The sequence below is a fragment of the Pseudorca crassidens genome, chromosome X (genome assembly GCF_039906515.1).
Source record: "Pseudorca crassidens isolate mPseCra1 chromosome X, mPseCra1.hap1, whole genome shotgun sequence".
NCBI lineage: Eukaryota > Metazoa > Chordata > Mammalia > Artiodactyla > Delphinidae > Pseudorca > Pseudorca crassidens.
The window spans coordinates 6,172,657-6,196,708 of NC_090317.1; the positions used below are offsets into that span (position 1 = coordinate 6,172,657).

Here is a 24,052-nt window from a genome sequence, read left to right on the forward strand (position 1 = left end):
GTCCCGTGTTGAGACAGCCTGATCACACTATTCTTCCTGGCTGGGAGCTAAAAGCCTGTCTCCCGGGAGTTTCTACCTCTGGATCGTACTTTGAAGCCGCACAGAAATCATCACCTCTTCTTTTGCCTGAGAAGCTGTTGGGAGACAGCAGCCATATCCCCTGGTGCTGTCTTTTCACCAGGCGGACACATTGGTGGCTTGTTCATTCATTGATCAAGAACCTTCTACTTTTCTTCTAATGCTTGAGTTCTGCGTTCTGTCAACTATCTCAGGTGCTCCCAGGAGGGACTCCGCATTGCCTGGGGCTCCTGTAACTCGTGGTATCCTGTTTCTGGTGTGACCTGCCAGCTCAGGGGAGGGTGGCACCATCACCACCCTCGTTCTGGATGCTCTGATAGTCATTTCTCTTGATGTAGCCTAACAGTTAGTGACAAGATTGCAGCTGCGCTACTGACACAGTGTGTTTGTGAGTTCAAGTCTTAACGTTGGAAAAGCCCCTCTGGTGCCCACTCTCTGCTACCAGCGGGGGCACCTTCTCAGTTCTTTCAAACGCTCCTTTTGAAAAGAGGTGCTGTTCAAATCTTGCTTGAGTCTCAGGGCTCGTGGCCAATGTGCTTTACCTGAAGAGCGAGGATAATTAAATCACATGCTCAACATCCCAGCCTGTGCTGGATTCATCCAACATTTTGGTATATAAACATTAAACCTAAAAATCAATGTAATGATGGAAATGAAGGAGAGCTTGGAGGGTGGGGTGGAGGGGATCAAAGTTTATGAAAGGCCTTCTTAATGAGCCAGTTACATAACACTTTCCCCCAGTCTTTATGGGTAACATAATTAGTCATTTCAAAGGTAATATTAATAACTCTCAGGTAGCACTAAAACATGTTTTTTTCCCCTTCTATAATTATCCAGTTCAGAAAGAGTCTTTGATGTATGCAGAGCTGTAATGCAACGAGATACTTCACAGCTTCATTCACAGTGGCACTGCTGCAGCAGAATTTGTAAGTACGGTTCAGAGGAGCCCTGACACAGATTACTCTACCTGGCGCTATTTAAAAAGAGGCTGTAAGTACATTAAAAATGCATACAAGATTTAGAGGGGATGCTTAACCTACTTAAGAGATAGACTATTTCCAAGTGTTTTCGAGTTGTGCATTTGTATGCAGTTGATAACGTTCGTGACAAATGCCACTTATGTATTCATCAAAACTGGCCCAATGTAACTCTACGCGACAACAGTTTAAAGCTGAATTTCCAGATACTCTGTGTCTTTAAAATACTCAATGATTTCTTTTAAATTTTATATGGTTTCTCCTGAGTAAGGCTGGTCTTCTCCAATATTAGTCCCATCATTTAAAACCACAGTCCCCAACCCCTGGCCCGCAGACCGGTGCTGGTCCGTGGCCTGTTAGGAATCGGGCCGCCCAGCAGGAGGGGAGCGGCGGGTGAGTGAGCGAAGCTTCATCTGTCGCTCTCCATCGCTCGCAGTATCACCTGAACCATCCCCCACATCCCATCCGTGGAAAAATTGTCTTCCACAAAACCGGTCCCTGGTGCCAAAAAGGTTGGGGACCACTGATTTAAAAGACACAGGTTCCTACTGAGCCAGAGTCAACCAAAGGGCAGTAAGGCCCAGTCTGGGATAGGCGTACTGTCTCTGCAGCAACCATGGAGCATGCCTCGACCAATGAGAGGCTTCGTTATCCATCCCTTTCCATCACTGGCTTTTCGAGGTGTGCCTCTGGGTTTATTCAAAGGTGTTTCAGACATCTGGATGGATGAATCGCTTCTCGAAAGTGTACCTTCTCCCCCAGGTCTGCTGTATTTATTGGGCGGCAGAATGGGATGATCTTGAGTTACTGTCGGAGTGCGCTGCCCCGCTGGCCCATCCACACGAAGCTATTGATACGTACACTGTCACATTTTCAATGACAGCTGAGTCTCTGTATTTGAGAACGTGAGATTTCATGAAGCAGCAAGGTGGCTCCGCGGCACCACCAATGCTTTTGATTAAGATAGGGAGGGGGCAGCCGAAAGGAAGATAATTTCCTGCAAGACCGTCTTCAGCAAAGAACCTGGGTGCAAGCTCTTCCACTTCTCAAAATGAGTTAGACCTGGAACGTGCGCGAAGCTCGCAGCAGATTTTTCACTGTTATTCTTTTCACTCACACTTGAAAGATATTAACCTGCTTTTATGTTCTTGCCACTCCCAAGATAACACGCACACACCCTGATCCATCTGTACTAATCCTCCTGTTCTTCAGGTGGAGATGAGCACCTGCTCCAAAGTGTCGCCAAGACTTCGGCAACAGGCTCCAGGGCTGAACACCTGTACTCAACACAAGCATCACTGCTCCGCTAACCCCCCAAATCACACACACACACACACACACACACACGCACACGATATTGGTCTGAAACTCCTTCATCTCTGGGCTCCTTTGATCCTCCCCGAGAGAGACAAAGCAGGGATTCATCCCCGCACTGGGCAGTCGATGTAGTGGAGGCTGCAAGAGGCAGGGCCTCACACTGGCCGTAAGCGATCGCTGGGGATCGGGTCCATGGTGCACACTCTTTCCACGACACTAGATGTGTCTCCCCTTCGTGAGGCTAACTAATGCGTTTTGTGGAGAAAGGACCAAGTAAGCAATGCTGTTCTATTTCTCAGTATTTCACAAGCAATAGCGCATTCGACGCAATTTCTGACAATGGGGCAGATGCTTATACTCCTGTGATCTGAAGACTCCCTAGTCAAACCCAGAAAAATCAGAAAAGGCCCTTTTCCACCAGCGATTCTTTTCCAAGCATATCCTCCAGGACTAGGACTTGCGCAAAGCCAAAGAACTTGTGGGCGGCCCTGCTTGGCCCAACTTAGAAACAGAAATGGGGTGCCCCACGCGCTGAGGGGCAGAACACAGTCTGAATTCCAGACTCTGCTGATCTCAAATGCATCCCATACTCATCGAACACAGAGCTCGCTGTTATTTCAAGTATCTAGTATGTTGTCCCAAGCCTTGTCTTATTCACCTGTCTCCAGTGCCTAGTCCGTAATAACTGGCTAATATGAGATATTATCATTAGTTTCTAAAGTTTCTATGTGTGAAGTACCATATTATTAATAAGAATAATATCAAGATTTACCAACTGATTACAGTCTGTCAGGCACATAGCTCCCACTCTTGGACTTTCTGTACCACAAACTAAAGAGGCAGCGATTAGCATCATACTTGTTGGACAGATGAGGAAACAGGCACAAAGAGGTGAAGTCCCTGTGATGGACTCCCTGCATTTTGTTCTACTAACTCGTACTATTACGTACCAGTCACCAGGATCCAGAAAGCATAAAAAGTCAAGTTCCTTCCAGTGAAGAGCTCAGTCTGCTTGACACACTAAGGTGTCAGGGAGGAGATCTCTGTGTGAGGCGTTGGGAAAGGCTTCATGGTGAAGGCGAGGGGAGCAGTGTCTGTGCACGTACGTGTGTGTATGTGTGTGTCTGTGTGTCAATAATAATAATAACGGCTCATGTTTTATTGAGCCCTCTGGTGGAAACAAATGCTTTCAGAAACATGTCATTCAATCAATAAGATGAATTTTAACAGAGGTAAATGAAAACTGCAATTATATTCTACAAACCAAGTGTGAAATTGCAAAATGAGAAAAAGACCACCTGACTCAGCTGTAACTCATGGGCTAAAAACCCAAAGATTTTAGTTGACCCCTAAGTAAATCTGAGGGATTTGGCAGCCAAAAGGACCAGTGTCAGCTCAGGTGATGTTTAGGTAAGCATGATGCCCGGAATGTGGAAGGCAACGGTTGGCTATATAACAGTACATTGTATGAGACAGACCACATCTGAAACAGACTGTGCCACCTGGATGCCCCATTTCAGCAGGGGCATTGGAACCTCTTAAAAGGGACGGTTACCACAACATTTATAAATGCCCTTTAAGAGAACAGGGAAAGTTTAGTCCATGGAAAAGGGAGGCTGAGGGAAGGTCTGAGAGGTGCATTCAGACACCCGAAGGGCTGTCACACGGAAGAGATTTGGGACCTGCTTTGTGGACCAAGGGGTTAGGACTAGCCCTATGGGTAGATGTTATCAGGGAAACAATTTCAGCTCAAACTAAGAAAGAATTTCCAGTTGTGTGAGCTTTCCAACCACAGAGTCTTCGGCTTTAGAAGGCAGCGAGTGGCCCATATCTAAACGGCGGGATAGCCCCTGGCTAGGGTACTGGGAAAGGGATTCCTAGAAAGGCAGGGGTAGGGGTGGGGCTAGTGGACCAACTGCACTGCCTTACACAATCATGTGATTATATCCTTTATCTCTGTAAAGTCAGTGATAGTGATGAGAAGATGCAAAACTGAAAATGGAGCAGTGTGGTTTTTTACGTGACATATAAACATGGCTGACCAAACTGGCTAAGGAAATTGATCCTGTGCTCAGGGACGGTGGGGAAGTGCTGGGCGCCAGGGAGCCTGCTGTCTCACAGTGAGGCGGCTAACAGCCCAATTTGTCTGATTGTTTGCTCCGCTCTTAGGAAGCCCAACAACAGTGGAACCATAGACTTTCCTGGGTTTGATCACTAACACTTCTCCCAAACCTCTCTAGCGGTCTCAAAACCCTGTTCCATTTAATTGAATGAATATTCTTCTGTTTGGAACGCTCTTAAGACAGTCTCCCGAGCTTGTATCTCTGATTTCTATGCAAGTGCTGATAGGGAAGAAGTATAAAATCAACTGGACTTCCCAACGCAAAATGCAATCCACCAGGAAAACAAACAAAAAAGCCTAAATCTTTTAAAAGTTTCTAACAGCAAGTTATGATTTCATTGACGTGGTGTAAAAACCCTGGCATTATTCCTTCAAATAAATAAATGACTGCTTTATTCAAGACTCTTTAGTGTTGGCCGTTGTTTCAGGGAATCTGGAAATTTTCTCCATTGGCCCCTGGACTGTACACGCAAAAAGTCCAGCTCACACCGGCTGCCGTTGTCCTGGCAGCCCCCAAACCAGGGTTCCACTAAAAAAGGGCCTAATTCTAATTTAGAATTGGGGAGCACAGAGATCAGTGACCCCGCGGCTTCAGCATGTGCTCATTCAGACAATCTGTTCATCTTCTTGCCATTGCCAGATGCAATCAATTCCACTTCATCCACTGAATGTAATGGGATGTGGATGGCCATATGCAGGACCTAGCCATGCACCTTCTTCTGGACCAGTTACTCCAAAGGCTGCGAAAGGGGGACAGACCACCACAGTAATATACTGGGCAGAATTCAACCAGATCCATCGAGTTCTGCAAATTTCGGCAACAGCAACCTGAGGCCACAGCCCATGCAACTAATGGAATTTGACTCCCCAACAGATGATTGCCTTGTAAATATCGATCCTTATCAGGACATTTGTCTCAATTAGTTGAACCAATCAGAACAGAAAACTGGTGGTCCCACTAGAAAATGCTGTTAGACTGAAACTGCCTTCTTTGGTAAAGGCAATATTCGTACCAGTTCAAGGGTAAGAAATGTAAGAACTGGCCATAGAGAAATGTTTTGCAAAGATCGGGGGGCAAAAAGGAAACCCAGGTGGAGGGCTTCTGCTCAAGAGTCCAGTTCAGGCATCAGAGGAATCTGAGGTTTCTCAAAGGCCATTTCTTACCTTTTTCGAGTTTCTAGCTCTTCTGTTTCAAATTAGTTTACCATTAAGTACATCCAAATGACACTCACTTAAAATATACTGGCTTGATCAAATGGCATTATTTCATTCTTTTTATGGCTGAATATTATTCCATTTTATACACACACACACACACACACACATACACCCCACATCTTCTTTATCCATTCATCTGTTCATTGACATTTAGGTTGCTTCCATGTCTTGGTTATTGTAAACAGTGCTGCAATGAACATTGGGGTGCATGTTTTCTCCAGGTATATGCCCAGTAGTTGGATTGCTGGATCAAATGTTAGCTATATTTTTAGTTTTTTAAGGAACCTCCATACTGTTCTCCATAGTGGCTGCACCAATTTACAGTACATTCCCACCAACAGTGCAGGAGGGTTCCCTTTTCTGAACACCCCCTCCAGCATTTATTGTTTGTAGACTTTTTCAGGATGGCCATTCTGACTGGTGTGAGGTGATACCTCACTGTAGTTTTGATTTGCATTTCTCTAATAATTAGCAAGGCTGAGCACCTTTTCATGTGCCTGTTGGCCATCTGTATGTCTTCTCTGGAGAAATGTCTATTTAGATCTTCTGTCCATTTTTTGATTGGGTTGTTTGTTTTTTTGATATTGAGCTGCGTGAGCAGCTGTTTGTATACTTTAGAGATTAATCCACTGTCGGCTGCATCATTTGCAGATATTTTCTCCCATTCGGTAGGTTGTCTTTTTGTTTTGTTTATGGAATACTACTCAGCCATAAAAAAGAATGAAATAATGCCATTTGCAGCAACATGGATGGACCTAGAAATTATCATACTAAGTGAAGTAAGTCAGACAGAGAAAGACAAATATCATATGATATCAACTTACATGTGGAATCTAAAAAAATGATACAAATGAACTTATTTACAAAACAGAAACAGACTCACAGACATAGAAAACAAACTTACAGTTACCAAAGGGCAAAGGTGGGGGGAGGGATAAATTAGGAATTCGGGAGTAACATATACACAATTATATATATAAAATAGATAACGAACAAGGACCTCCTGTATAGCACAGGGAACTACACTCAGTAGTTTGTAATAACCTATATGGGGAAAGAATCTGAAAAAGAATATATACATATATATATACACACACACATCCACATATACACGAATATATATATTCAGTTTTATATATGTATAACTGAATCATTTTGCTGTACACCTGAAACTAATACAGCATTGTAAATCAACTATGATTCAATAAAGACAAATAAATAAATAAAAATAAAATATACTGGCTTGAAACAATTCTCTGGGCTTTCAAAATGTTACAGCCATGTTTTTTTGTTTTTTTTGTTTGTTTGTTTTTGTCTTTTCTTTTTCAGAGCCATTTTACTGGAATGGAATGACACGCTATATCCTCCTAGCATGAGATATTGCTTTATGGTTAACCTCCAGATTGCTGCTTCAGCTCCAGGTCAGCTAAACCAACGTGATAAAACCTACACACCTTCACTGGCTTCTCCCCCCAGCAACATCTTGAATGATCTACTTTTAAGTTCATTCTTTCTAAAAACATTTATTGAGCGTCTACTCTCTGCAAGGCATCTAAGAGGTGGACCGATAGACCAGGTCCAGGCTCAGGGTGCGGCTGGACTCTAGGTAGCTAGAGTCTTCATAATAAGAATGAGAGTGTAAGATAATGACACTTATTAGTTACCATTCAAAAGTAGGACTAAAATAAACTTGGCAGAGTTGGCTGTTTTTTTTTAAGAAAAACATGCAGTTCATTATAATTTTCCCAGAATCACCAGAGATTTGTTGATCTCTCACTGTTAGACAGATACACAGTGTGTATGCAGCAACACAGCAGTCATTTAGAAAGCCAGCTTCTACTATAAGTGAAAGGCACTGGAGAATGACAACTCCAGTCAAAGGGAGACAGAAGGATAAATTTCCCTCAATCCCAGTCTAAGCCTTTTCAAAGACTTACACAAGATGCTAGGATTCCATTTCTAAGGGCTGCTGTAGCTTTCTTTTTTTTATAATTTATTTATTTTATTTATTTATTTTTGTCTGCGTTGGGTCTTGTTTGCTGTGCGCGGGTTTTCTCTAGTTTGCTGCGCGCAGGTTTTCTCTAGTTGCGGTGAGCGGGGGCTACTCTTCGTTCCAGGGTGCGGGCTTCTCACTGCAGTGGCTTCTTTTGCAGAGCGCGGGCTCTAGGTGCACGGGCTTCAGTAGTTGTGGTGCACGGGCTTAGTTGCTCCATGGCACGTGGGATCTTCCCGGACCAGGCCTTGAACCCGTGTCCCCTGCATTGGCAGGCAGATTCTTAACCACTGCACCACCAGGGAAGTCCCCAGGTTCTGGGTTTTGAGAGTACTATTTTTGGGGGAGGGCCCTTCCAGAGCCTCCTGTGCCCTTTCCTCCCCAGAGCCTGAGGATGAAGGAATCATCACTCTCACTGAACCTGCCCGAGGTACTGCCCACAGAGCCAGGTGTATATGCCTTAAATTTTCTCATCTCTTTTGCAAGAACATTCACCTTATTTCTTTCTACCTACTTAGACCGATTTTTGGTTCTTCTTTATGTAGTAGGGGCACTGCTCAGAACCAGAATCTCATTTGACCAATATATTCTACGGAAGCCTCAGGATGGAAATAAGTTATTCAGATATACTCTAAACATGGTCAAGGGTACTAGTCGAAAACGTAAAACTAGACTTGGTTTTATTTAATGATAAGACTCAGAATGAAGACCTAGAGCAGATCTTAAGAGATAATCTACGTGGCTGCTTCCCACTAGCTGTCTATTTTACATTTGGTAGTGTATATAGCCCATGCCACTCTCTCACTTCGTCCCAGCTTACCCTTCCCCCTCCCCGTGTCCTCAAGTCCATTCTCTACTTCTGCGTCTTTATTCCTGACCTGCCCCTAGGTTCTTCAGAACCATTTTTTATTTTTTAGATTCCATATATATGTGTCGGCATACGGTATTTGTTTTTCTCTTTCTGACTTACTTCACTCTGTATGACAGACTCTAGGTCCACCCATCTCACTACAAATAACTCAATTTGGTTTCTTTTTTTTGAATTTAATTTAATTTTTTTTTATACAGCAGGTTCTCATTAGTCATCCATTTTATACACATCAGTGTATACATGTCAATCCCAGTCTCCCAATTCATCCCACCACCACCACCCCACCCACGCTTTCCCCCCTTGGTGTCCATACGTTTGCTCTCTACATCTGTGTCTCTATTTCTGCCCTGCAAACCGGTTCATCTGTACCATTTTTCTAGGTTCCACATATATGTGTTAATATGCGATATTTGTTTTTCTCTTTCTGACTTCCTTCACTCTGTATGACAGTCTCTAGATCCATCCACGTCTCTACAAATGACCCAATTTCATTACTTTTTATGGCTGAGTACTATTCCATTGTATATATGTACCACATCTTCTTTATCCATTCGTCTGTCGATGGGCATTCAGGTTGCTTCCATGACCCGGCTACTGTAAATAGCGCAGCAATGAACACTGGGGTGCATGTCTTTTTGAATTATGGTTTTCTCTGGGTATATGCCCAGTAGTGGAATTGCTGGGTCATATGGTAATTCTATTTGTAGTTTTTTAAGGAACCTCCATACTGTTCTCCATAGTGGCTGTACCAATTTACATTCCCACCAACAGTGCAAGAGGGTTCCCTTTTCTCCACACCCTCTCCAGCATTTGTTGTTTGTAGATTTTCTGATGATGCCCATTCTAACTGGTGTGAGGTGATACCTCATTGTAGTTTTCATTTGCATTTCTCTAATAATTAGGGATGTTGAGCAGCTTTTCATGTGCTTCTTGGCCATCTGTATGTCTTCTTTGGAGAAATGTCTATTTACGTCTTCTGCCCATTTTTGGATTGCGTTGTTTGTTTATTTAATATTGAATTGCATGAGCGGTTTATATATTTTGGAGATTAATACTTCGTCTGTTGATTCTCTGGCAAATATTTTTTCCCATTCTGAGGGTTGACTTTTCATATTCTTTGTAGTTTCCTTTGCCTTGCAAAAGCTTTTAAGTTTCATTAGGTCCCATTTTTGTATTTTTGTTTTTATTTCCATTACTCTAGGAGGTGGATCAAAAAAGATCTTGCTGTGATTTATGTCAAAGAGTGTTCTTCCTATGTTTTCCTCTAAGAGTTTTATAGTGTCCAGTCTTACATTTAGGTCTCTAATCCATTTTGAGTTTATTTTTGTGTATGGTATTAGGGAGTGTTCTAATTTCATTCTTTTACATGTAGCTGTCCAGTTGTCCCAGCACCACTTATTGAAGAGACTATCTTTTCTCCATTGTATATCCTTGCCTCCTTTGTCACATAGATTAGTTGAACACAGGTGCGTGGGTTTATCTCTGGGCTTTCTATCCTGTTCCATTGATCTATATTTCTGTTTTTGTGCCAGTACCATATTGTCTTGATTACTGTAGCTTTGTAGTATAGTTTGAAGTCAGGGAGTCTGATTACTCCGGCTCTAGTTTTTACCCTCAAGACTGCTTTGGCTATTTGGTGTCTTTTGTGTCTCCATACAAATTTTAAGACTTTTTGTTCTAGTTCCATAAAAAATGCCATTGGTAGTTTGATAGGGATTGCATTGAATCTGTAGATTCCTTTGGGTAGTACAGTCATTTTCACAATATTGATTCTTCCAATCCAAGAACATGGTATATCTCTCCATCTGATGGTATCATCTTTAATTTCTTTCAACAGTGTATTACAGTTTTCTGCATACAGCTCTTTTGTCTCCCTAGGTAGGTTTATTCCTAGGTATTTTATTCTTTTTCTTGCAATGGTAAATGGGAGTGTTTCCTTAATTTCTCTTTAAGATTTTTCATCATTAGTGTATAGGAATGCAAGAGATTTCTGTGCATTAATTTTGTATCCTGCTACTTTGCCAAAATCACTGATTAGCTCTAGTAGTTTTCTGGTGGCATCTTTAAGATTCTATATGTATAGCATCATGTCATCTGCAAGCAGTGACAGTTTTAATTCTTCTTTTCTAATTTGGATTCCTTTTATTTTTTTCTTCTCTGATTGCCGTGACTAGGACTTCCAAAACTATGTTGAATAATAGCGGTGAGAGTGGACATCCTTGTCTTGTTCCTGATCTTAGAGGAAATGCTTTCAGTTTTTCACCATTGAGAATGATGTTGGCTGTGGGTTTTTGTATATGGCCTTTATTATGTTGAGGTATGCCCACTTTCTGGAGAGTTTTTATCATAAATGGGTGTTGAATTTTGTCAAAAGCTTTTTCTGCATCTACTGAGATGATCATATGGTTTTTATTCTTCAGTTTGTTAATACGGTGTATCACATCGATTGATTTGCATATACTGAAGAATCCTTGCACCCCTGGGATAAATTCCACTTGATCATGGTGTATGATCCTTTCAATGTGTTGTTGGATTCTGTTTGCTAGTATTTTGTTGAGGATTTTGGCATCTATATTCATCAGTGATATTGGTCTGTAATTTTCTTTGTTTGTAGTATCTTTGTGTGGTTTTGCTATCAGGGTGATGGTGGCCTTATAGAATGAGTTTGGGAGTGTTCCTTCCTCTGCAAATTTTTTGGAAGAGTTTGAGAAGGATGGTGTTAGCTTTTCTCTAAATGTTTGATAGAATTCACCTGTGAAGCCATCTGGTCCTGTACTTTTGTTTGTTGGAAGATTTTTCATCACAGTTTCAATTTCATTACTTGTGACTGGTCTGTTTATATTTTCTATTTCTTCCTGGCTCAGTCTTGGAAGGTTATACCTTTCTAAGAATTTGTCCATTTCTTCCAGTTTGTCCATTTTATTGGCATAGAGTTGCTTTTAGTAGTCTCTTACGATGCTCTGTATTTCTGCGGTGTCTGTTGTAACTTCTCCTTTTTCATTTCTAACTTTATTGATCTGAGTCCTCTCCCTCTTTTTCGTGATGAGTCTGGCTAATGGTTTATCAATGTTGTTTATCTTCTCAAAGAACCAGTTTTAGTTTTACTGATCTTTGCTACTGTTTTCTTTGTTTCCATTTCATTTATTTCTGCTCTGATCTTTATGATTTCTTTCCTTCTGCTAACCTTGGGTTGTTTGTTCTTCTTTCTCTAGTTCCTTTAGGTGTAAGGTTAGGTTGTTTATTTGAGGTTTTTCTTGTTTCTTCAGGTAGGCTTGTATAGCTATAAACTTCCCTCTTTGAACTGATTCTGCTGCATCCCATAGGTTTATTTTATTTTATTTTTTTTGCAGTACACGGGCCTCTCACTGTTGTGGCCTCTCCCATTGTGGAGCACAGGCTCCGGACGCACAGGCTCAGCGGCCATGGCTCACGGGCCCAGCCGCTCTGCGGCATGTGGGATCTTCCCTGACTGGGGCATGAACCCGTGTCCCCTGCATCGGCAGGCGGACTCTCAACCACTGCGCCACCAGGGAAGCCCCATCCCATAGGTTTTGGATCAACGTGTTTTCATTGCCATTTGTCTCTAGGTATTTTTTGATTTCCTCTGACTTCTTCAGTGATCTCTTCTCACTTATTTAGTAATGTATTGTTTAGCCTCCATGTGTTTGTGTTTTTTACTTTTTATTCCCTGTAATTGATTTCTAATCTCACAGCACTGTGGTAAGAAAAGATGCTTGATATGATTCAATTTCCTTAAATTTACTGAGGCTTGATTTGTGACCCAAGATGTGATCTATCCTGGAGAATGTTCCAGGCGCACTTGAGAAGAAAGTGTAATCTGCTGGTTTTGGATGGAATGTCCTATAAATATCAATTAAATCTCTCTGGTCTATTGTGTCCTTTAAAGCTTGTGTTTCCTTGTTAATTTTCTGTTTGGATGATCTGTCCATTGGTGTAAGTGAGGTGTTAAGGTCCCCCACTACTATTGTGTTACTGTCGATTTCCTCTTTTATAGCTGTTAGCAGTTGCCTTATGTATCGAGGTGCTCCTATGTTGGGTGCATATATATTTATAATTGTTACATCTTCTTCTTGGATTGATCCCTTGATCATTTTGTAGTGTCCTTCCTTGTCTCTTGTAACATTCTTTATCTTAAAGTCTATTTTATCTGATATGAGTATTGCTACTCCAGCTTTCTTTTGATTTCCATTTGCATGGAATATCTTTCTCCATCCCCTCACTTTCAGTCTGTATGTATCCCTAGGTCTGAAGTGGGTCTCTTGTAAACAGCATATATATGGGTCTTTTTTTTGTATCCATTCTGTGAGCCTGTGTCTTTTGGTTGGAGCATTTAATCCATTTACATTTAAGGTAATTATCGATATGTATGTTCCTATTACCATTTTCTTAATTGTTATGGGTTTGTTTTTGTAGGTCCTTTTCTTCTCTTGTGTTTCCCACTTAGAGAAGTTCCTTTAGCATTTGTTGTAGAGCTGGTTTGGTGGTGCTGATTTCTCTTAGCTTTTGCTTGTCTGTAAAGCTTTTGATTTCTCCATCGAATCTGAATGAGATCCTTGCTGGGTAGAGTATTCTTGGTTATAGGTTCTTCCCTTTCATCACTTTAAGTGTATCATGCCACTCCCTTCTGGCTTGTAGAGTTTCTGCTGAGAAATCAGCTGTTAACCTTATGGGAGTTCCCTTGTATGTCATTTGTTGTTTTTCCCCTGCTGCTTTCAATAATTTTTCTTTATCTTTAATGTTTGCCAATTTGATTACTATGTGTCTCGGCGTGTTTCTCCTTGGGTTTATCCTGCCTGTGACTCTCTGCGCTTCACTGACTTGGGTGGCCATTTTCTTTCCCATGTTAGGGAAGTTTTCGAGTATAATCTCTCCAAATATTTTCTTAGGTCCTTTCTCTCTCTCGTCTCCTTCTGGGACTCCTATAATGCGAATGTTGTTGCGTTTAATGTTGTCCCAGAGGTCTGTTAGGCTGTCTTCATTTCTTTTCACTCTTTTTTCTTTATTCTGTTCTGCAGCAGTGAATTCCACCATTCTGTCTTCCAGGTCACTTATCCATTCTTCTGCCTCAGTTATTCTGCTACTGATTCCTTCTAGTGTATTTTTCATTTCATTTATTGTGTTGTTCATCTCTGTTTGTTTGTTCTTTAGGTCTTCTAGATCTTTCTTACACATTTCTTGCATCTTCTCCATCTTTGCCTCCATTCTTTTTCCGAGGTCATGGATCATCTTCACTATCATTATTCTGAATTCTTTTTCTGGAAGGTTGCCTATCTCTGCTTCATTTAGTTGTTTTTCTGGGGTTTTATCTTGTTCCTTCATCTGGTACATAGCCCTCTGCCTTTTCATCTTGTCTATCTTGCTGTGAATGTGGTTTTTGTTCCACAGGCTGCAGGACTGTAGTTCTTCTTGCTTCTGCTGTCTGCCCTCTGGTGGATGAGGCTATCTAAGAGGCTTGTGCAAGTTTCCTGATGGGAGGGACTGGTGGTGGGTAGAGCTGGCTGTTGCTTTGGTGGGCAGAGCTCAGTAAAACTTTAATCCTCTTGTCTGCTGATGGGTGGGGCTGGGTTCCCTCCCTGTTGGTTGTTTGGCCTGAGGCGACCCAACACTGGAGCCTACCCAGGCTCTTTGTTGGGGCTAATGGCAGACTCTGGGAGGGCTCACACCAAGGAGTACTTCCCAGAACTTCTGTTGCCAGTGTCCTTGTCCTCACAGCCAACCCCCGCCTCTGCAGGAGACCTCCAAAACTAGCAGGTAGGTCTGGTTCAGTCTCCTATGGGGTCACTGCTCCTTACCCTGGGTCTCGATGAGCACACTACTTTGTGTGTGCCCTCCAGGAGTGGAGTGTCTGTTTCCCCCAGTCTTGTCAAAGTCCTGCAATCAAATCCCGCTAGCCTTCAAAGTCTGATTCTCTAGCAATTCCTCCTCCCATTGCCAGACCCCCAGATTGGGAAGCCTGACGTAGGGCTCAGAACTTTCACTCCAGTGGGTGGGCTTCTGTGCTATAAGTGTTCTCCAGTTCGTGAGTCACCCACCCAGCAGTTATGGGATTTGATTTTGTTGTGATTGTGCCCCTCCTACCGTCTCATTGTGGCTTCTCTTTTGTCTCTGGATGTGGGGTATCTTTTTTGGTGAGTTCCAGTGTCTTCCTGTCTATGACTGTTCAGCAGTTACTTGTGATTCTGGTGTTCTTGCAAGAGGGAGTGAGAGCACATCCTTCTACTCTGCCATCTTGAAACCAATCTTCTCTTTTTATTTATTGGAGTATAATTGCTCTAAAATGGTGTGTTCGTTTCTGCTTTATAAGAAAGTGAATCAGCTATACACAATCTCCTCCCTCTTGCATCTCCCTCCTACACTTCCTATCCCACCCCTCTAGGCAGTCACAAAGCACCAAGCTGGTCTCCCTGTGCTATGTGGCTGCTTCCCACTAGCTATCTATTTTACATTTGGTAGTGTATATAAGTCCATGTCACTCTCTCACTTCGTCTCAGCTTACCCTTCCCCCTCCCCATGTCCTCAAGTCCATTCTCTATGTTTGCGTCTTTATTGCTGTCCTGCCACTAGGTTCATCGGAACAGGTAATAAAAGGGGGGGGGGAGGGAGGGAGGGAGGGAATCTAGAGTTAGAAAAGAAAAAAGAGATAACATAGGGGCAACTCTGTTCACTAGAACTTTCTGCAATTATGCAAATGTTGTATTCTGTACTGTCCAATGATAGCCACTGGCCACATGTGGCTAGTGAGCACTTGCAATGTGCCTAGTGGACTGAGAAAGGAAGCTTATATTAAACTGTAATTAAGTTTAAACAAGCTTGAGCAGCTCGAAACAGTCAACACTTCAACTTTACAGGTGGAAATTGTGAAGTACGTAATGCTTAAGTGACTTGCTGAGCGTCATAAAATAAGGCAGTGGAAGGTTGAAGACTAGCTTTAAGGTCCCTCGATGCCCAGTCCAGTGTCACTGCCACATTGCTTTCTTCTTAATCCCAGTTGTCCTGAAGGCTGGCGCTGGGTGGGCTTTACTCTGTAACACAGACCAGACTCCGACAGAATCAGCGTAGAGCCTCCGTAGCAGACCACTATTCACTTTTGTATCATAAGTGCTGGGTGTGTGAGGCTGTGGTGGGGACCCTGCATTAAAGAGCAGGAAAGAAACTGCAGAGTTTGAGGTGGACAAGGTTCTCAGGTTTCCTCCAGTGACAATAGGTCCTGAGAAGTTGACAGCAAACTGAATAAAAATGATCGGAGGCCCAGACAGCCATGATGTTTTCGTCTGCCTTAGTTTTAGATGGGCCTTCTTTCTTTATTTTGTGATTCGGCCATTGCTTTTTCTTTTTTTTAAAAAACCAGGTCAAGAAGCTCCTTTCTTTATTTCTCCCCCTTTTCTTTTTTGTCCTTCAATATTTTGTTCTTGGCTCATCCTTGATTTCTACACAACTAGTGTCATTTTCTTTCTACCTTTCTTCCTCTGCCCACTTCTAACCTTTCCAATCACGCAGGGCTCTGTGAGCAAGAGAACCCTCAGAAGTCAGGACAGGTAGGAGCAGGGGAGCAGCTGCCATGGCTTCAGGAATCCTCGTGAACATACAGGAGGAGGTGACCTGCCCCATTTGCTTGGAGCTTCTGACAGAACCCCTGAGCCTTGACTGTGACCCCAGCTTCTGCCAAGCCTGAATCACTGGAAATAACAAGGAGTCCATGATTGGCCAAGAGGGGGAGAACAGCTGCCCTGTGTGCCGTGATTCGGCCATTTCTAATTAACCTAGTGCCAGGGGAGAGCTGGGTGAGTCTGTTGGTGTTAGCGTGTTCATCCCAGGGATGAAGGACCTTGGGGGTGTGCTGTGTTTTGACACCACTTTTGCTGTGAGGCTGAGAGTGTTTGACAGCAGCAACATACAGGCTTCCAGCAACAAAAAGGTCTTAGAAACTCACTCTGGAGGAAACAACACATCTCATGGAAGCTTCTTTCTTGTGAGCACAATAATAATAAGCATAGTGAATGGTACCATCTCTCCTCTCTCCGGTTATAGGCGCATATGGGGGTCCCACCTTGTCTTTTCATCAATGCCTTGTTTAAAGTGATAACGCCAACATTATTGTACTTTGAGGACCAACAGTAAAAATAGGCTCCAGCAATGGTATTAAGTAATAATTGGCAATGGAAAAACTTAGCAGAAAAAGCGGCGCTAAATATATTGTTCGGAGAAATAAGTAATGGAGTCATTATAATGCCTAATATTTGTATGAATATTCTACTCACTAAACACTATTATCTGCTTATTAACTTACAATATCTTCATGGAAAATCAAATAATAATTTTACCGTCGGTGGGTGTAAATAACACCATGAGGTGGTTTTCTCTAACCATTCCTCTACAAATTTAAGTCATTCAACAAACACAGTGTACCTGTTCTATGCACTTTTTATACACCTACACTTGTTGCCTTTGTGTGCATACGTGTGTGTGCGTAGGAGGAGATGCTGGGCTAGGGCAAAGGGACAGAGAGATGAGTTTGACACCGACCTCTAGGCGCTGGGGAAGCATAATACCTCTGCTTGAATACCTTTGGTGACAGAGACCTCACCTCCCTTTAGTCCTTAGATTCACCAGTTGGATCAGAGAGAGAGGGAAGAGGTAACATTGGGTGTTCCAAGCACTATTCTACAGGCTTCACGTATATCACCTCATTCAACCCTCCCACTAATCCTGAAAATTAGGCAGTAGTACCTCAGTTTTGTAAAGGAGATCCAAAATGGTTAGGTTACCCAAGAATGTTTAGCTGGTGAGAAGAGCCAAGCTCTACTTTCTTAACCATGATGTCTCCCTAGAACATTTTTCCTCTTATTGCTCAAATACTATCCCCCTGTAACTGCCCCTCAGGGGTTCCACCATTTGAGGCTTCCTAGCCTAAAGCCAGCCTCTGAGTCTCGCTTCCACATGATAATTCCCTCAGGCAGCTTCGGCCTGCTCCCTCTTCTAGTTCAATTTTCTTCTGGTTAGCTTATCTCTTCAGCCATTCCGATTGTGAATCCACTCATTACCCCGCTCACTCTTTGCTAAATGTACTTCAGTTCAGCAGCATCCCCCTTAAAAAACGTTTTATGAAAGTAATGTAAATTATAGAAATCAAGAACATTTAGAAAACAAAACACTCACCCATAAGCTTATCACTCTAACACAATAAGAACTATTATTTCAGAGTATTTTCCTTTAGCTTCTTTTATTCATATGTTTACATAGCTACAAAATTTAAGCACATAAAATGTTATATTCTGGTTATTTCATTTGACATTATATTGTAAGTTTTCTTCCCATGTCGCTATATCATCCTCAAAGCTACCTTTTTAATGGTCAATTATTTTTTTGAGTGTATAACTCAGAATTTGCTTAACTATTCCCCTATTGTTGGATATATAGTAGCATTTTTTTTCTTGCTATTACAAATAATGTTGTAATGATGTTCATATAGGTTTTTAGGGATTTGGATTTTCCCCAAGCATACATTCCCCAAAATAGAATGATAAATTATCAATGTCTCTCTAAAAACAGGGCAGCCAACCTAAATAAATAGGGAGGAATACCATATTCATGAATTGAAAGATACAACAAGGTAAAGATGTCAATTCTTCCCAAATTGACCTATAGATGTAACGCAGTGCTAACAGGTATTCAAGCAGGATTCTTTGTAAATGTAGACATCATGTTCCTAAAATTCATATGGAAAGGAAAGGGAACTAGAATAGCCAAACCATTTTAGAAAAAGAGCAAAGTTGGAGGATTCACACTATCCTATTTTAAGACTTACTATAAAGCTACAATATTCAAGACATTATGGTATTGGTGAAAGGCCAGGGACATGGGCCAATGGAAGAGACTACAGAGTCCAGAAATAGACCCATATAAATAAGGTCAATCTACTTTTTACAAAAATGCAAAATCAATTCAATAGTGAACGATAGTCTTTTCAACAAATAGTGCTTCAACACAATGAACAAAACAAGCTTCAACCTACACCTCACACCACATACCAACGTTAATTCAAAACAGATGAAAGACATAAATGTAAAAAATTAAACTATAAAACTCTTAGAACAAAACATGGAAGAAAAATTTTATGACCTTGGGTTAAACAACAAGTTTATAGTCTTGACACCAAAAATCACAATCCATTAAAGAAAAAAATGATAAATTTGGCTTCATCAAATTAAGAAATTTTGCTCTTAGAAAGGCCTCATCGAGGGAATGAAAAGACAAGCCACAGACTGGGAGACAATATTTTCAAATAACATAGTTGACCAAAAATTTATATCCAGAATACAAAAAGAACTCCCCAAATTCAACAATAAGATAAAAGACAACCTGATTTTTAAAATGAGCAAAAGAGAAGAGGAAAAGGATGGAAGGTGTATAGGCAAATGAAGATAGGATGCTATCAGCAGAAAAAGGACTATTCTGTTTATGAGATTTTTTTTTTTTTTTGCGGTACATGGGCCTCTCACTGTTGTGGCCTCTCCCGTTGCGGAGCACAGGCTCTGGACGCGCAGGCCCAGTGGCCATGGCTCACCGGCCCAGCCGCTCCGCGGCATGTGGGATCTTCCCGGACCGGGGCACGAACCTGTGTCCCCTGCATCAGCAGGCGGACTCTCAACCACTGCGCCACCAGGGAAGCCCAATGAGATGTTTTATACAAACCTCATGGTAACCACAAAACATAAATGTACAGCAGAGACATGAAGCAAAAAAAAAGGAAACTGAGAAAAACGTCATAGAAAACCACCAAACCAAAATGGCAGACAAACACAAGGAAAAAGAAAACATGGACATATAGAACAACCAGAAAACATAAGATAAAATGGCAGTACTAAGTCCTTATCTATCATTCATCACCCTAAATGTAAATGAATTGAATTCACCAATCAAAAGACACAGAGTGGCTGAATGGATTAAAATACAAAACCCACATGTTATATGCTGCTTCCAGGAGACTCACCTCAGTTGTAAAGGCTGTTTGTGAAGGGATGGAAGATGATACTCCAAGCAAATTGCAGCCAAAAGAAAGTGGGGGTAGCCATACTCATATCAGACAAAACAGACTTCAAGCCAAAAAAAAGTAGCAAGAGATGAAGATGGACATTATATAATGGTAAAGTGAACAATTCATCAAGAAGACATAACAGTTATTAATATATATGCACCCAAGATAGGAATACCAAAATATATAAAGCAATTATTAACAGACCTAAAGGGAGAAATTGACAGCAACACAGTAATAGTAAGGAATGTTAACACCCACTGACGTCAATGTATAGATCACCCAGATAGAAAGTCAACAAGGAAAATAGAGGCCACAAATGAAAATATCAGACCACATGGATTTGAAAGGTTTGTACAGGACATTCCATCGAAATGCAGCAGAATACACATTCTTCTCAAGTGCACATGCAAGTTTCTCAAGGACAGACCATATTTTGGGACACAAAACACGTCTCAATACATTTAAGAAGACTGAAATGATATCAAGCGTCTTTTCTGATCACAGTGGTATGATACTAGAAGTCAACTACAAGACGAAAGATGGAAAAATCACAGATATGTTGAGATTGAAAAACACACCACTAAGCAACTACTGGATTAATGAAGAAATCAAAGGAGAAATTTTAAAATACCTGAAGAAAAATGAAAATGAAAATATGACATACCACAATCTATAGGATGCAGCAAAAGGAGTAGTAAGAGGGTAGTTTATAGCAATACAGGCCTACCTCAATAAACAAGGAAAATCTCAAATAAACAATCTAACCTAGAGGAATTAAACAAATAACAAATGAGCTCACTGTCAGTAGGAAGGAAATAATAAAGATCAGGGCAGAAGTAAATCAAATAAAGACTGAAAAGACAATAGAAAAGATCAATGAAACTAAGAGCTGGTTCTTTGAAAAGATAAATTGGCAAACCTTTAGCCAGACTCACTAAGAAAAAAGAGAAAAGGCTCTGATAAGTAAAATCAGAAATGAAAGAGGAGTGACTCACTTTGTTATAAAGCAGAAACTAACACACCATTGTAAAGCAATTATACCCCAATAAAGATGTTAAAAAAAAAAAAAGAAATGAAAGAGGAGAAATAACAATGGATATCCTAGAAATACAAAGGATTATAAGAGAATATTATGAGCTGCTATACACCAACAAATTGGACAACCTAGAAGAAATGGACAAATTGTTAGAATCATACAAACTTCCAAGACTGAATCATGAAGAAATAGAAAACGTGAATATAGACTAATTATTAGAAAAGAGATTGAAACAGTAATCAAAAACTTCTCACAAAAACAAAAGTCCAGGACCAGACAGTTTGGTAGATTTGGCCAATTCTACCAAATATTCAAAAAAGATTTAATACCTATCCTTTTCAAACTCTTACAAAATACTGAAGAGAAGGGAATGCTTCCTAACTGATTTTATGGGGCCAACATTACCTTGATGCCAAAACCAGACAAATACAACACAAAAAAGAAAATTACAGGCCAATATCTCTGATGAGCACAGATGCAAAAATCCTCAACAAAATATTAGCAAACAGAATCCAACAATACATTGAAAAGGATCATACACCATGATCAAGTGGGATTTATTCCAGGGGTGCAAGGATGCTTCAACATCCATAAATCAATCCATGTGATACTCACATTAAAAAAAATGAAGGATAAAAATCATATGATCATCTCAATAGATCTAGAAAAAGCATTTAACCAGATTCAACACATATTTGTGACAAAAAAAAAACCTCTCAATAAAACGAGTATAGAATGAACGTACCTCAACATAATAAAAGCCATATATGGCAAACCCACAGCTAACATCATACTCAGTGGTGGAAAACTGAAAGCTATCCCTCTAAAATCAGGAAGAAGACAAGGACGCCCACTCTGGCCACTGTTATTGGAAGTCCTAGCCAGAGCAATTAGTCAAGAAAAAGAAAAAAAGGGCATTCAAATTGGAAAGGAAGAAGTAAAACTCATTATTTGCAAGTGGCAAGTTTTTACATACAGAAAACCCTAAATACTCCATCAGAAACCTATGAGAAATAGTAAATGAATACAGTAAAGTTGGAGAGTATAAAATCAACATACAAAAATCTGTTGCATTTCTATATGTTAACAATGAGACAGCAGAAAGAGAAATTATGAAAACCATTCCATTTACAATCACAGCAAAAAGAATAAAATAGCCAGGAATAAATTTAACCAAGGAGGTGAAAAACCTGTACACTGAAAGTTATAAGAAATGTTGAAAGCAAATGAAGAAGACACAAAGAAATGGAAAGATATTCCATGCTCATGCATTGAAAGAATTAACATGGTTAAAATTTTCATATTACCTAAAGCAATCTATAGATTCAATGCAATCCCTATCAAAATCCCAAGGACATTTTTCACAGAAATAGAACAAAAAATTCTAAAATTTATATGGAACCACAAAATACACCAAATAGCCAAAGCAATGTTGAAAAAAGAAGAGCAAAGCTGGAGGTGTCACCCCCTGGTTTCAAACTATATTACAAAGCTACAGTAATCAAAACAGCATGGTTCTAGCAGAAAAACAGATACACAGATCAATGGAACAGAATTGAGAGCCCAGAAATAAACCCATACATATACGGACAATTAATTTATAACAAAAGAGCAAAGAACACACAATGGGAAAAGGATAGTCTCTTCAATAAATCATCTTGGGAAAACTGGACAGCCACATGCAAAAAAGGTAACTAGACCACTGTCTCACACCATATACAAAAATCAACTCAAAATGGATTAAAGACTTGAATGTAAGACCTGAAGTCATAAAAATCCTAGAAGAAAACATAGGCAATACACTCTTTGATATTGGTCTTAGCAATACCTTTCTGGATATGTCTCCTCAGGCAAGGGAAACAAAAGCAAAAATAAACAAATGGGACTATATCATAACAAAAAGCTTCTGCCCAGCAAAAGAGACCATCAACAAAATGAAAAGACAACCTATTGAATGGGAAAAGATATTTGCAAATCACATATCTGATAAGGGGTTAATATACGAAATACATAAAGAACTCACACAACTCAACAACAAAAAACCAAACAACCGATTAAAATGGGTAGAGGAGTCGAATAGGCGTTTTTCCAAAGACATACAGATGGTCAACAGGCACTTGAAAAAAGTTCAACATCACTAATTATTAGGGAAATGCAAATCAAAACCACAATGAGATATCACCTCATGCCTGTTAGAATGGCTACTATCAAAAAGGCAAGAAATAACAAGTGTCGGCGAGGACGTGGAGAAGAGAGAACCCTTATGTGCTGTTGGTGGGAATGTAAACTAGTGTAGCCACTATGGAAAACAGCATGGAGATTCCTCAAAAAATGAAGACTAGAACTACCATATGATCCAGAATCCCACTTCTGGATATTTATCCAAAGAATATGAAAACACTAATTTGAAAAGATATATGCACCCCTATGTTCACTGCCACATTATTATATAGCCAATATATGGAAGCAACCTAAGTGTCCATCAACAGAGCAACAGATAAAGACGTGGAACATATATACAATGGAATACTACTCAACCATGAGATGAAATCTCATCATTTGTGAAAACGTGGATGGACCTTGAAGGTATTATGCTCAGTGAAATAAGTCAGATGGAGAAAGACAAATACCATATGATTTCACTCACGTGGAATATTAAAAAAAAACAACAACAAAATGAATTTTAAAAACCAAACCAAACAAAAACAAATATATAGATACAGAGAACAGAGTAGTGGTTACCAGAGGGGAAGGGGCGGGGCACCGGGATGGCAAAATGGGTAAAGGGAATTGACTGTATGGTGATGGATGGAAATGAAATATTTAGTGGTGAGCATGCTGTCATGTATACAGAAGTAGAAATATATGGTACACATAAAACTTATATAGTGTTATAAACCAATGTTACCGCAATAAAAATAAATTTGAAAAAATGGGCAAAAGATTTGAATGGCCACTTCATCAAAGAAGATATACAAAAATGAAGAAAGATGCTCAACATCATCTGTCATTTGTGAAATGCAATGTAAAGCCACAGTGATATACCACTATACACCTATTAGAAAGGCTTAGATTAAAAAATAACAATAAGATCAAGGGCTAGCAAGGGTGTGAACAACTGAGTCTCATACATACAGCCACTCTGGAAATGGTACAGCCACACTGGAAAACAATTCAGCACTTTTTTATAAGTTTAAACATACACTTGACTCAGCAGTCCCACTCCTAGGTATATACCCAAGATAAATGAAAACATATGTCCACACAAACTTCTGTACATGATTATTGATAGCAACATTATTAATAATCACAAAAAAACCTAGAAACAACCCAAATATTCTTCAATAGGTGAATGGATAAACAAACTGTGGCATACGTATGTAA

At 40.5% G+C, this 24,052-nt stretch overlaps 1 protein-coding gene across 2 annotated transcripts in view; it reads right to left on the reverse strand.

Moving 5' to 3' along the window:
• The window catches only part of AFF2 (ALF transcription elongation factor 2), a 489,926-nt gene that overhangs the window by 158,367 nt on the left and 307,507 nt on the right, over window positions 1-24,052 (reverse strand). The gene's annotated exons all lie outside the window — the stretch shown is intronic.